The following is a 13,654-nucleotide window of genomic DNA, read 5'->3' on the forward strand; positions in this document are numbered from 1 at the left end:
CCGAATGAATCAGTGTTTGAACTAATAGGTTGACTGAATGATTCCGAGCACACAGTGCGGTGTTTTGCTCCTGAATGAATTATTATTTCTGAACAAAACAGTTGACTGAATAATTTGATGATTCACTCAAAGAGTGACTTGTTTCATCCCTGAATGAATCATAACTCATAACCTTTCTCATAACCCAAATTACAAAACAAAAAAAAAACATAGAAGTGCAAACTCCTATTATAGTTAATGACTCATGTATTCCATGTTATCATAACAAAAAGAAAACTGAATCTGAAGGAAATAAATTATTAGCTAATTTAAAACAACATTATTTTGAAATTGTTTAAAAAGCTGCCTCATTTTGCTTTCATCATTAACTGATAAATTCCATCCTGCTTGTTTGGAGTCCTTTAATGAGCTGCTTGTTTGTATGTTCCGGTCTTAATATAAAGTTGGTCCTCTCTCTCTCATAAAGTGGTTTGAGCGTGTTTGTGTGTGTGCGTGAGTCTGTTCCCTCATATGTTTGGCACATGTTGGCTCAGTGTTCATTCTGTCTCTCTGTAATGGCTGGTATCCCTCACAGCAGTTACTGGGCCTCCCCTACTGACCTACACACACACACACACACACACACACACACACATATGCAATCATAACTCCCTAACGTCAAATCATTGTCTGCCAACAGCTGACTGCTCTTTTACAAAACCTAGTGAGCTGCCTATCTAGACAGCATTTTTAGGCATCATAGGTCTGCTGATGACATGAACACAGTTTCAAAAGGTATGCAACAACATTATACACACTTCTTTGGCCAAATTCTAAGCCAACATCACATGCACCTGACGACTAAATAATAAATATATATGTGTGTGAGTGACGGGCCTTGCCCAGTATGGTTTAAATAGACACAGGAGACTAGCCAAAGAAGACAACTGATCAACTGTGAAAAGGCAAGGCCCTGTGGCAAGTGACTGGGAACATTGTTGCCAACTCTCGCGAGGCGAATAAGCAACTGCAGCTTCAAAAACAAGCATTATTTGATTATTTATTATCATCTATATTATATATTATCAATTATTTATTACCAATAAATGAGCCTGCAACATATTAAACGGAAAACAATTGAACTGCATTAGAGCATAATGAAGCGGTCTAACTACCATATTCTCAACTCAGACCTCTGCAGGAACATTTACCCAATTCAACAAATTAAATGAGTGTGCTATTCAAACTATATTTCAAGACTTTAGCAACACCATATTTGATCTAAACAAACACTCGCTATTAAGTATTTCCCAACAATTGACTCCGCTTTAAATAAACCTGTTGTGCTGTTGCCCATTTGAACGTCTGTCTTCTGTTTCTCAGAAGCTTGGGTGAAGTGGTAATGTACAGTATGTGAGTATGTCCACCTGCTTTAGTCTAGTGCACATTATAAGCTATAAATCTGATCTGACTTTCCAAAGAGAGCTGTATTTTTACCTGCCATATGTTATTGAGGTTATATTTAGGTTACATTTCTAGGAATGTTACATAATATTCCCAACATTTATGCCACTTACAGTACTGTTGCCAGGACAGTTCTATGGAAATTGGGCAAACTAGGTTTTCAGAAAACCAGGATATTTGGTGTATCAACAGTAACACTTTGTTTAATCCATAATTAACAATCTTTATATAATGCACTGCACAAATTAATGGCTTATTTAGTATCATATATGTTTATATCATACAGTTATCAGTAATCATCAGTGATTGACTGATTGTACATTGTCTTGATTATTCCAAAAAAAAAAAATCAGTTTGAGTTAAAATTATTTAATTATGTAAGAAAGACATGAAACAGATATGTAGGACATCAGTTGATTGAAATAACACTCAGTTATAGCACAGTTTAGCATCAAAACTAAAATATTTGAAATATTTTACCACACAATGATGCAAGAATCAAGTAAGAGATGCCATTCAAAAGTTTGGGGTCAGTAAGATATATATGCAACTCTTGAACATTTTATTCAGCAAGGATGCATTCAATTGGTCAAAAATTGGACAATAAAAGGTTCAACTGTTAAATTTGTAATGTTACAAAAGATTTCTGTTTCAAATAAATGCTGTTATTTTGAACTTGCTATTCATCCAAAAAATAATGTTCCACAAAAATGTTAAGCATTATTATCAACAATGATAATAATAAGAAATCTTTCTTCAGTAGCAAATCAGCATATTCGATTTCTGAAGGATCTTGTGACACTGAAGGCTAAAGTAATGATGTAGAAATTTCAGCCTTGTTATCACAGGAATAAATACAATTTTAAAATATATTAAAATTGTATTTTAAATTGTAAAAATGTATTTCACAATAGTACTGTTTTTATTGTTTCAAATAAATTTGAAATAAAATTATTTATCGAATAAATGCAGCCTTGGTGAGCATAAGACAATTCTTTCAAAAAAACAAAAATAAATAAAATATAAAATAAAATAAAAATACTGACCCTAAACTTTTGAACAGTTGCGTACATTTAATCTGAAAAACGTTATCTTATCTAACTCACAACAAAGTTGGTTTTACATTTTGCACAAGCACTTTGATGTAGTAGACTTATTTGCTTTATGAGAGAGTGTGCCTACTGTCTGTATCTTGAGTTTAATATGAGAATGTATGTGTCCCTCTCTCCCGAACCTCTGTGCATCTGTGTGAGCATGCGTGTTTGTGAATGGGCCATGACTCACATGTCAGGGGCCCAGTGTCTGTCTGCTGCCAGCTCTGCATATTTTCAGAGTCAAAATGTGAAAATTATCAATTATTTATTACCAATAAATGAGCCTGCAACATATTAAACGGAAAACAAACTTTTATTTGAAAAGAAACAAAGTTATTTTACAAAAATCAACAAACTGCAAAAACGTGGGAACAAAACTCATCTCCAATCACCTGTGAACTGAATAGGATTGGAGAAATGGAAAAGGAGAAAAACACAAAAGCTTCAAGGGGGAGCTCTAACATAGCCACATATTTACAGCCTAATAAAATATATTTGAACCAAATGTATATACTGTTAGTATTAGTATAGACCTTATTTTTTATTATTATTATATCCTGTGATAATTAATACATTACAAAAACATTGTAAAATGAAAAAAAAAAAAAAACCTTATAAAAGAAAGCCACTTCGCTAATACGTCTACTATCATCGTTTGGATTACAGCGTCACGCGCCTTCATGTTGAACGTTATTTTTCTCCAGTGAGGAGGACGAGGAGACAGAATGTTTGACAAATTACGCTACAGTTTTGCACTGACTGGCTATTAACTGTGAGCAGACAGAGTGTCAATCAATGCATTGGAGAATACGGTGAATATAAATGTAAAGAAACAAAGTTGCTTGTCAGATTTCCCTAGAAAGCACTAAGTCACTGCCTCCACGCCGGGGCCTGCCGTTCTTTCCAGATCTGCACACCGAGGTGTCCAGATCATGGAATAAACCTTTCTCGGCCTGCATCTTTAGTCCCAATGCCTCTCACTATGCCAATGTGGTGGGACTTAAAGAGCACTGTTATGGGACGATGCCCCGGGTTGAAGAGACGCTTGCGAATTATCTCTCGCCCAGTGCGGCATCGTCCCTCAAGGCCCCGGTATTACCCACCAAGCCGCTTAGGACTTCTTTGGCTTTGGTGGGTAAAGTGTACACGGCAGCACGTCAGGCTGGCACTTGCCTGCACACCATGTCGTGTTGCGGGCGTATCAAGCTGACCTGCTGAAAGAGATGGACGAGGGAGAAGATATTAAGAGCAACGACATTGCAGAGCTGCGTCGGGCCACAGATCTTTCACTTTGGGCCACCAAGGAGACTGCCAGAGCTATTGGGCGGGGTTAATGGCAGTTTTGGTGGCCACCAAAAGGCATCTGTGGCTGACCCTGTCCAACATCAAAGAAAAGGATTTCAGGAGGCCAAGAAACAAGTGTTATACTTTCCGCGTGAGCAATCCGGACTACTTGTATTTATACTACCGAAAACATACGCTGATGGTCCGCTCCGCGGACGTAGTAGATCGTCTTGAACAATAAACAAACATGTGAACAAACAATTGCCCAGAGTTATTGCACATCTGGCTGTCTTTATATTGTTTTATCGACGGATTGTACAGGTTCGAGTAGCAACGGGCTTCTTCACACAGCCTGCGCATGCGCAGTAGCCTACTGAGCGTACTTGTCCGCGCGGTCACGAAAAATGGGAGGAAAACGGATGTCCGCGCAGAGCCTCCGCGCCCACTCTCCGATGACGATTTTTACGTCACGCATATCATAGCGGACCCTAGCGGACGCGGAAAGTATAACACAGGCTTAATGGGGCTGGTAGGCGGGACCAGCCCCAGCCGTGTACAAGCTCCTCTCACAGAGAAGTCCAAAAACGGGCCAACAGTCTTCCAGAGATGTGACAGATCTGAGGACTGTCATTAACAGCAGGAAGGCTTCGGCAAAGAAGTCCTGACATAATAACGTCAGGACTTATGAGGGCAGGCCCCTCTGGGGAAGAGCGGTGTACACCTCAGCATATGGTGCCCGTCTCTCCTCAGTGCCCTCAGGAGATCGTCTTGTTAACCCTGCCACCCCCGGTGCTTCAGGGCACAGTGGTCTCCAGCGAGCGCAGCTCTCAGCCTCTGCCCAGTAATGTAGCGATTCTGGGAGGCTCGCTACCTCCAAGGAGGTCTCTACTGTAGAGCAGTTAGATCGGTCGTTCCCTGCAGGTCCTCCGCTTCAGGGAACCAATTTAGCCACTCTAATTACACCAGAGATCAGTCTCGAGAGACTGATTCCCTTTGTAGACTATCTGGCAGCGTGGAAGCTTCTGCAAAATATGTCACAATGGGTCCTGCGTACTGTAGAAAGAGGTTACAAAATTCAGTTCGGGTCTTGCCCGCCTCTATTTAACGGGGTATTTCCCACTCTGGTGGGCCCCGAGCAGGCTCTGGTTATGGAACGAGAAGTGGACACTCTTTTGAGGAAGGAGGCCATCGAGCTGGTCCCTCCTCACGACAAAGAGTCCGGGTTTTACAGCCTGTATTTCATCGTTCCAAAGAAGGATGGGGGGTTGCATCCGATTTTAGATCTGCGTCTGTTGAACCGCTCAGTCATGCGACTCAAGTTCAAAATGCTCACACTCAAACAAGTCGTGTCTTAGATCAGGTCCGAGGACTGGTTTGTGACGATAGATCTGAAGGACGCATATTTCCACATATCCATCCTTCCTCAACACAGGAAGTTCCTGAGGTTTGCTTTTGGGGGCAAAGCGTACCAATATCGGGTTCTTCCGTTCGGCCTTGCACTCGCACCCCGCACGTTTACCAAGTGTGTGGATGCTGCTCTGGCTCCACTGAGACTCCAGGGCATCCGCATACTCAATTACATTGACGATTGGATGATACTAGCTCAATCAGAGCAGATAGCGGTTCGACATCGAGATGTCGTTCTCGCCCACATGAAACTGTTGGGGTTAAGACTAAACGCACATAACTCGCCTGGAAATGCTGGCCGTGTTTCTAGCATTTAAGCATTTTCTCCCAGACCTGAGAGGCCATCATGTGCTAGTTCGCACAGACAACACATCGGTGGTCTCCTATATAAATCGGCAGGGGGGTCTGCGTTCGCGCCCCCTTTACAGGCTGGCACGCCAGATCCTTCTGTGGGCCCAGGGGAAGCTGCTCTCACTGAGGGCAGTTTGCATCCCGGGGCACCTCAATCAGGAAGCAGACAACCTGTCGAGGCAGGGGCTGAGGCCTGGGGAATGGAGACTCCACCCAGAAGTGGTGGAGCAGATATGGAGGAAGTTTTACAGAGGACAAGTGGATCTGTTTGCGACTCAAGAGACTTCGCACTGTCCCCTCTGGTTTTCCCTCACTCACCCAGCTCCTCTTGGACTGGACGAGATGCTGCGTCTCGTAGCCATACTTCCTGCATCCCTATGAGCACTTCCTTCTCAATCCAGAAGCTGCCGCTGTCTCCACCACGTGCTTTTATACTTCCTGGTCCCTATGTCATCCCCACCGGTGATGTCACCCGGGATTCCCTCGGACGGATTACACACGTTTCAGGGCGTGGTCACACAAAGGCGTTCCCAAAGCGTTTTGCGACGCAGCGTCTCGTTCCCTCGAGGAACTAGGGTTACATACGTAACCTAGTGACGTTATTTTAAGATCAATCAGTCGCTTAAAACAGCCCAGACCTGCATTTTAAGTCTTGTCTGTGAAACTGGGGGTTAATATCATAAGTCATTTTACTTCTAAAGTAATGTATCTTGATTTAAGAATGTTTGTACTTGATCATTTTTTGCAATGCAATATTATCAGATAATTTGTTTATTTTTGCTCTGCCAATTTATATACAGTAGATACACATGAAGCCAAAGCAAAAAAAGTTTGTGTCAATGAGCATCACACATTTTTGAATGAATCGGTTAACTGAATGATTCAGTGACTCAAATTGCCATTTTTCCTACTTGAATAATGATATAACTTAAAAAAAAGAAACACTGAAAAATCCATATCGACTGACAGACTGACAAAGGTCTTGGGAACTTAACTTGACACAGCATCTTAAAAATGTGGAATATATAAAAAAAAAAACATCTGGTGAAAAAACTGTGATGAGTAACAGCATTTAAAATTCTTGCAGGTGATTCATGGGAAATAATCTGAAGCAGTAATTTGTTACAGAGTTTAAAAAGTTGCGATGTGGAGCTTTTGGAGATAATTTCTGTCCTTAATGTCTGTCTAATTGTTCTTTTAGTACCTGCCAGCACAAAAAAAAAAAAAAACATTTCATAACCAATGTAAATTAAGTGCAGGTGCAGAATTTGCTCCAGAAATGCTTCCTGTAAAGCAGTGGTTCTGTTTTGACGTTCATGAGGTAAATTTTCATTTCAGCTCACATTTCTGGGTGCATATGTGCCGTCTGTCTGTTTCCATTGGCAAGTACAATTACCTCTCACATTCTGTTTTGATGGAAAACCGGTGTTCTTTCCTTCTCTTTACCATCAGTTACCACTGATTCAACCTCTTCCTTCTCTTCTTGCCCCCTGCCCCTTCTCCCCACTTCCTCTGGTTTGATGTTAGGCGCCCAACATTCCAGCATTCAGACAGGATACCCCACATCCTGAATAAAGAAACAGTACAGCAACTGAGGATCTACTTCTAGAAGGAAGAGGCTTGTTTTAGGTTGGAAAAGAACATACAGGTTTGGGGCTTTCTGAGCATTATATCAAAAATCCATCACACAGTGTATTGATCATGCATGAAAGCTTGTCTACCACTGGCTGGGAATAAATAAATAAATGCAACTTTTTGTTCACTTTTTTAACTCAGAATTGTAAGAAAAAAGTCAGAGTTCTGAAATAAAAAGTCACAATTTCCATTTTTATTTTCATGCCATTTTGAGGGAAAAACTGAATTGCAAGAATTCTGGTTAAAGAAAAATTAGAATTGTGAGAAAAAAAGTCTGAATTGTGAAATAAAAAGTAACAAGTTACAATTACCCTTTTTACATTTTTTTATTCCGTGGCGGACACAAAAAACAGGGAAAAGGTCATAATTATGAGATAAAAAGTCGCTATTATATTAATTTTTATTTCCGTGGCAGAAATGGACTTCCATAATCATGAACTCAATTCATTCATTCATTCATTCATTGTTTGTTAAAACCATATTGGAATTTTATTTTTTCTACTTTTAAATGCCTTTGATATTTATATCCTTGTCCGAGAGTTTCAATGTTAAATGATAAAATTCCATCATAAAAATATAATTTATTACATGTTTAAAATTATGATTAAATAAAGAGTGGGATAAACACCCTCTCATCATTTATTGTGGTAATATTTTGTTAGTTTTTGTTTCTCTGCTGTGGAATTACTTCCACCACAAGAAACAATTCGGCCATTAATAAAGTTTTATCAAACTTTAGGTTTAGTGTACTTGGTTACCAAGAGAGAACAGTGTCATGGTAAATATTTTTATTTTTAGGAATGTTCAATAAAGCTGTAATTTTGTCAAAAATACAAAAAGTAATATTAATATTATTTAATCAATATAGGATGCATTTCTATGACTAGCCTTAGTAAACAAAGGAATTGGTCTAAAATTGCTTAAAGAGAGATCGCTATAAAGCAGATCTTACTCCAAGAGAGTGTGAGAGTGTTTCAAGGTGTGTTTCCTTTGCAAAGCTCATGACAGTGAGGTCTTATGTGTGGAGTCCTGCACTCACACAGCTGAATCTAATTCCCTGGTTCCTCTTAAAATGTAGCTGAGCCAAGCCAAGTGTGTGTGTGTGTGTGTGTGTAAGAGAGGTCCAGTCTACAATATCTCTGCACTGATAAACAGATGCACAACAGGAATTCAGCCTTCTCTCAATTTGTATGTGTCTGTACACTTCAGGCTTTCTCACTTTACACTTTGATCTGCATTTTCTCGGTGTGATGCATGATGAAAATCTGCCTCGTTCCTTTCATCTTTGTGCCTTCATCTTTCAGTTCCTTGATCTGTGTCAGAGACAGGGTGGGTGGGGTTTTATTTTGTGCATTTGGCAGAAGTGGTTGTTGAAAGAAAGTTAGAGGAAGGGCCACTTTTCTGCTCCTTTATATTGACAGAATTATGCAGAATACTTGTAAAAAGGGTTTTTATGGATACTATACCGTTGAAAATGAAATAATTTTATTTAGCAAGCATCAAATATTACAAAAGATTAACATTTCAAATGAATGTTGTTCTTTTCAACTTTCTATTCATCAGAGAATCCTGAAAAATAAAATGTATCATGGTTTCCACAAAAATATTATATATAGCACTACTGTTTTCAATGAGAAATGCTTCTTGAGCACCAAATCAGCAGCAAGATTTCTGAAGGATCATGTGGCACTGAAGACGGGAGTAATAGCTACTGAAAAGTCAGCTTTGCAATGCATCCCAGAAATAAATTGCATTATAAAATATATTCAAATAGAAAACAGTTATTATGAAATGTAATAATATTTCAATTGAATATTTCAGTTTTTACTGTATTTTTAATCAATGAATATTCTTTTTGTGAATGATATTGGTGCATGTTATTCCAAATATAGGCTACAAGTCATTATTATCTTTCATGAAAATATAATAAGTTGTTTTACTCTGAATTAATTTTTGATGTCACATATCGGCTGCACAGGCTACGGAATAATATTAACTTTTATAGCCAAATAGCTATTTTGCCATTGTTTTTTAGCAAACTTTGCAGTTTGGCTCCAGTATGAACACCCTCTTTTAGGTTAAATACAGTACTTTGATCCCATCCATTGAGTATTTGATGATATTGTGTGACTTTAACATGCTTCAAATGGAAAATATAGTTCTGCTAAGGCTGTTCCTTTCTTACATTAAACAGCTGCTTTATGTGGTTTAACCCCTATTTAGAATGAATGGATGAAAATACTATTTTTTCTACAGTAGTTCTCTGGGGGTTCATTTTTCTCACTCTCTCTTTCTCTCCACTCTTTCTGGTCTCCTGACAGTCTCCATCATTCATATGCCCCGCTCTGAAAGTAATTCTCAGCTATAAAACTCTGTATGATGTGCTGGACTGAAAGCTGCCTCGCTGTACTGCCAACTGTGCCTGAAACCCAGATTAAAATCACTGTTTGACAAATATTTCCATCGTAATGTGGCAAAGGAAGCAATAATCTCTTTTCTTTGAAGTCTTGCCATACAAGACTTGGAAAAGGGTCGTTTGGTTGGTTACAGAACTGGCTGAATTCACACATCACTCTCTTAAAGCACATACTCACACACAACACTAATGCCAACCGCTGGGTGTATAAATGTCTCTCAATACTGTACAAATAGTGAAACCGACAGGCAGTGACTGTACATTTTCTTGCTTCTGTGCCTGAACCATTCAGACAGAAAGACTCAGCATCATTTCCTCAATTCTGTATCCACTAGTCCAGAGGATGGGAAAAAAGTCATAAATTACTTTCTTTTTGCAAGAACATAAAAAGATATACAGTGAGGAACAAAAGTCAGAAAATCTGGGACTCACTATCCAATTTAAAACTGAAAATGTAAAATGTTATGAAATAAAATAAATATTCTGATTCTGAACAATTTCTAGGTCACTGTAAGCATAATGATGTAGTAAGGAATGATTGAGTATGTTTAATAAGTTCTTTCAAACAAAATGTTTTACCCCCAATATTCTCCTCACAGTGAACATTTCTTGCTTTTCAAAAGACTTTCGAAAGTCAATGAGGAGAAGTGTTCAGTTTCTGACGTCTGGCATCCAGCCATGAGCAGTACTGACTAGTATAATTGTGTGTGTGTGTGTGTGTTGGTCCAATTGACCTTCTTGCCAGGCTAAAGAAGTGGGTTGGTTTGCATTCATTCTCATGCCTTCTGTCAAATACACACACTCACCATGCACTGAGATCACATTACTACAACACCTGTACAAACAGAGGAACAGCCAAACTGGCATTACCACTGTTAAAGAGAAAGTGAGAGAGATACTCAGATACTCCAACATCCAGAATTTCAAATCAGTAACTGACTTGGAGCATCTGCCATAAATTCAAGATGAAGCAAATGCTACATTTGTTTGAAACACTTCAATATATTGGATTCTGCGACATTTAATATTTAAAAATTATTTTGTATAAAAGTATTTATGACAGTACACTATGGTTTAGCACATAATTAGTCTTAAAGGGGACTATAAACCAACTATATACTCTAATTTGTATTTGTATTTCTAGTGGGTAGTTTAACACAGGAAAAAAAGGGCCTATAACACTAGCCTTCTCTATTCTTTTTCTATTCTATCTACGTTTTCTTTTGTTATATATATTTGATTGCTTCTATTGTCATCATTTGTAAGTTGCTTTGGATAAAAGCGTCTGCTAAATGACTAAATGTAAATGTAATTTTGATTTCAAGGGGTCTTTTAATTTTTTTATCTTGCTTATATCATAAAAAAGTATATTATATTTATATGGAATTTCATAATTACTTATGAAATATTACTGTAGTGCAGAATATATTGACAGGCATTTATGTTGAACTAAAATAAACTTGAATGTAATTTCTATTGAAACTTCTATGTCATTAATTATTAGATGTATATGTAATTGAACATTTGTAATGATTTGCAATTTATTATAATCAAGTACTTTACAGTACATGTGCTTTAATATGCTAGCCAACGCATCAAAATAAGCATACTCTAAAGCATGTTTAAACAATGATTTTAAATGTATTTTTTAAGTAAATACAAAGTTAATAACAAAGTGCACTTCTTATAGTTAAGAAACATAATCGTGCACTTTTTGTGTTAAGAAACATAATCACATCTCTCTTTGAGTATGCTTATACGGCCTTTTATTTAATTAATATTATTTTATCTGTGGATGCAATTTTTTAAAATATACTTTTAAGATTTGAAGCACACTGCAAGTGCACAAGTACGTAAGCACACTTGTTTTTCACAGGGTATGCTTGTTGTCCTCTGTCAGTTAATGTATACAAACTTTGTAAATATCAAATAACAAAGGTGCTGCAGTATGGAAGTAAATGAAGCCCTTATATTTGTGTAAAGATTGATGCCAGCAATGTAACTGACAGTGGTTTCTGTGTTTGTGTCATATGTTATGATTCTGAGCGTAAACTCAGTTAACAAGCTTTATCATGTTGTTTAAACATGTCTGCTTTAATGCTGACATATTCCATTGGCTTTTATTTTTCCCTCGCGTACCCCTCACAAGGACTCTCTCACAGTGTAAGGTGGCCCGCAGACCATTAGCTTTGAATAACAGTAACCAGTGTGCTTAGATTTGACTCTGTTCCCAAGCTCATAAAGCGCAGCAGCTGTAAATGTACTCATTTGCACTCCTCGTGGCCAGTGTTTACAATGAAGAGCTTTTCTGATAACCTGCCCTCGGATAATTTTACTTGTTCTCATTAAACTTTAGGCCATGCTCTGCTTCTCTGTCTAGCTCTGACAGTTTTCCAAAGCGGAGTTCAAGGACTTTATCGTGGGAAGCTCATAAAACAAACTCCAGTAAAGTTACTGTATTAAAACGTTTACAGCGAGTGCTTTTAATTAAGGGACTTTTATTTCCAAAACAGAGATTATTGTTGCATATTGGCCACCGATATATGAAGCCGTACTGTTTTTAAATGAATGTAATGTAGCACAGCCCAAAATGTGCGTGTAGACTTAAAAATAATGTAATTTGGGATGAAAATATGGCATTATTTCAGTTATTGGTATGTAATTGTTTGTGTTAATTTCCTCTATTTTTATACATAGAATCAAATTAATTTAATAACCCCGTTAATTGCAATCTTTTGCAAATATCAAGATGAATATGCATTTTTCTTACTGTACATTACACTGTTGTGAAGTCTAATTCACTTGGAGTATCTAAAAGAATTGATTTTTGTTTATTTTTATTTTTTTTAATATTACTATTAATATTGATTTATCTGTAGAGGCCTAATTTTAATATTGGTGTGTCCCTAAATGCCAAAACATCTGTAAAGCATCACATAACATAATAAATAGGAGCAGTATCAAATTCGGCTGATTTAACGTTCATCTCACTCAGGTTTTATGTGAATTGTGTCAAAGGCTCACACACTCACACATTCCTCACCTCTGCTCTGCTTTCATTCGCTCTCTATCAGATGCTGTCACAGCTATAAACACCTAACCTGAGGTGATATAAAAAGGTTGTGGTCACGTTAATTTGACCAGAGGTCCTCTGACTCAGCGAAACTGTGGCCAGAAGCAGGTCTCACTCACCTGTCCAAACAGACCTTCACATACACACATAAAGACTGCACAAACAGAGCCGTTCTGGTTAAACTGTGTGCCTGTGGCAAGCTGTAGAAGTGATGTTTAATAAAACGTGGACCTCTCGACCTCGGAGCTCCAGTACAATCAGCAGTCTCTTCCCATACACAGCTGCTGCTCTCTACCCTCTAAAAGAAGAAAAACACAGCTGAATGAAAGGAGCTGACATGAATTGCAGCTAATTCAGGTGAATTGGGCCACTTTTGACATTGAGATGACAATCAATGTCATTTTACCTGAATTCACCCTACAGTGCACAGAAAGTGTGCACCACTGTAACCCTTGTGAAAAAGGGACATTTTAGCATACTTTTAAAAAGAGTAATTATTGCAGAAATAATATATACACTTAATTTATTACACTTATTTACAGTTAAATTAAAATGTATATTAAATGCAATTAGATGAACGTAAGTGTTTTTTTTTTTTTTTGTCTTGCTGATTTAGGATTTAAATACATCTTTATATGTAATTTCACAGAGATGGTGGGACTCGAGTCTCCAATGACTCAAGTCTGCCACTAAATGAAAACTCACTGAACACTTTTACTGAACGAATCGGTTGAGTGATTCAGTGACCCATTCTTGCCTAGTTCCTGAATTAATCAGCTGTTTTGAACAAATCACTTCAATGAACGCTTCTGTGACTCACTCATTAAGACAGTGATTTGCCACCACCTATACTGTCGGTTTTAATTTCATAATTCAAAGTAGGCTATCATTTAATTTCATATTTGTATTTTCTTAATTGTATCTTCAAAATATGATAAATTATTATAATAT

This window comes from Sinocyclocheilus anshuiensis, unplaced genomic scaffold, assembly GCF_001515605.1.
Source record: "Sinocyclocheilus anshuiensis isolate Anshui unplaced genomic scaffold, SAMN03320099.WGS_v1.1 scaffold213, whole genome shotgun sequence".
Lineage (NCBI taxonomy): Eukaryota > Metazoa > Chordata > Actinopteri > Cypriniformes > Cyprinidae > Sinocyclocheilus > Sinocyclocheilus anshuiensis.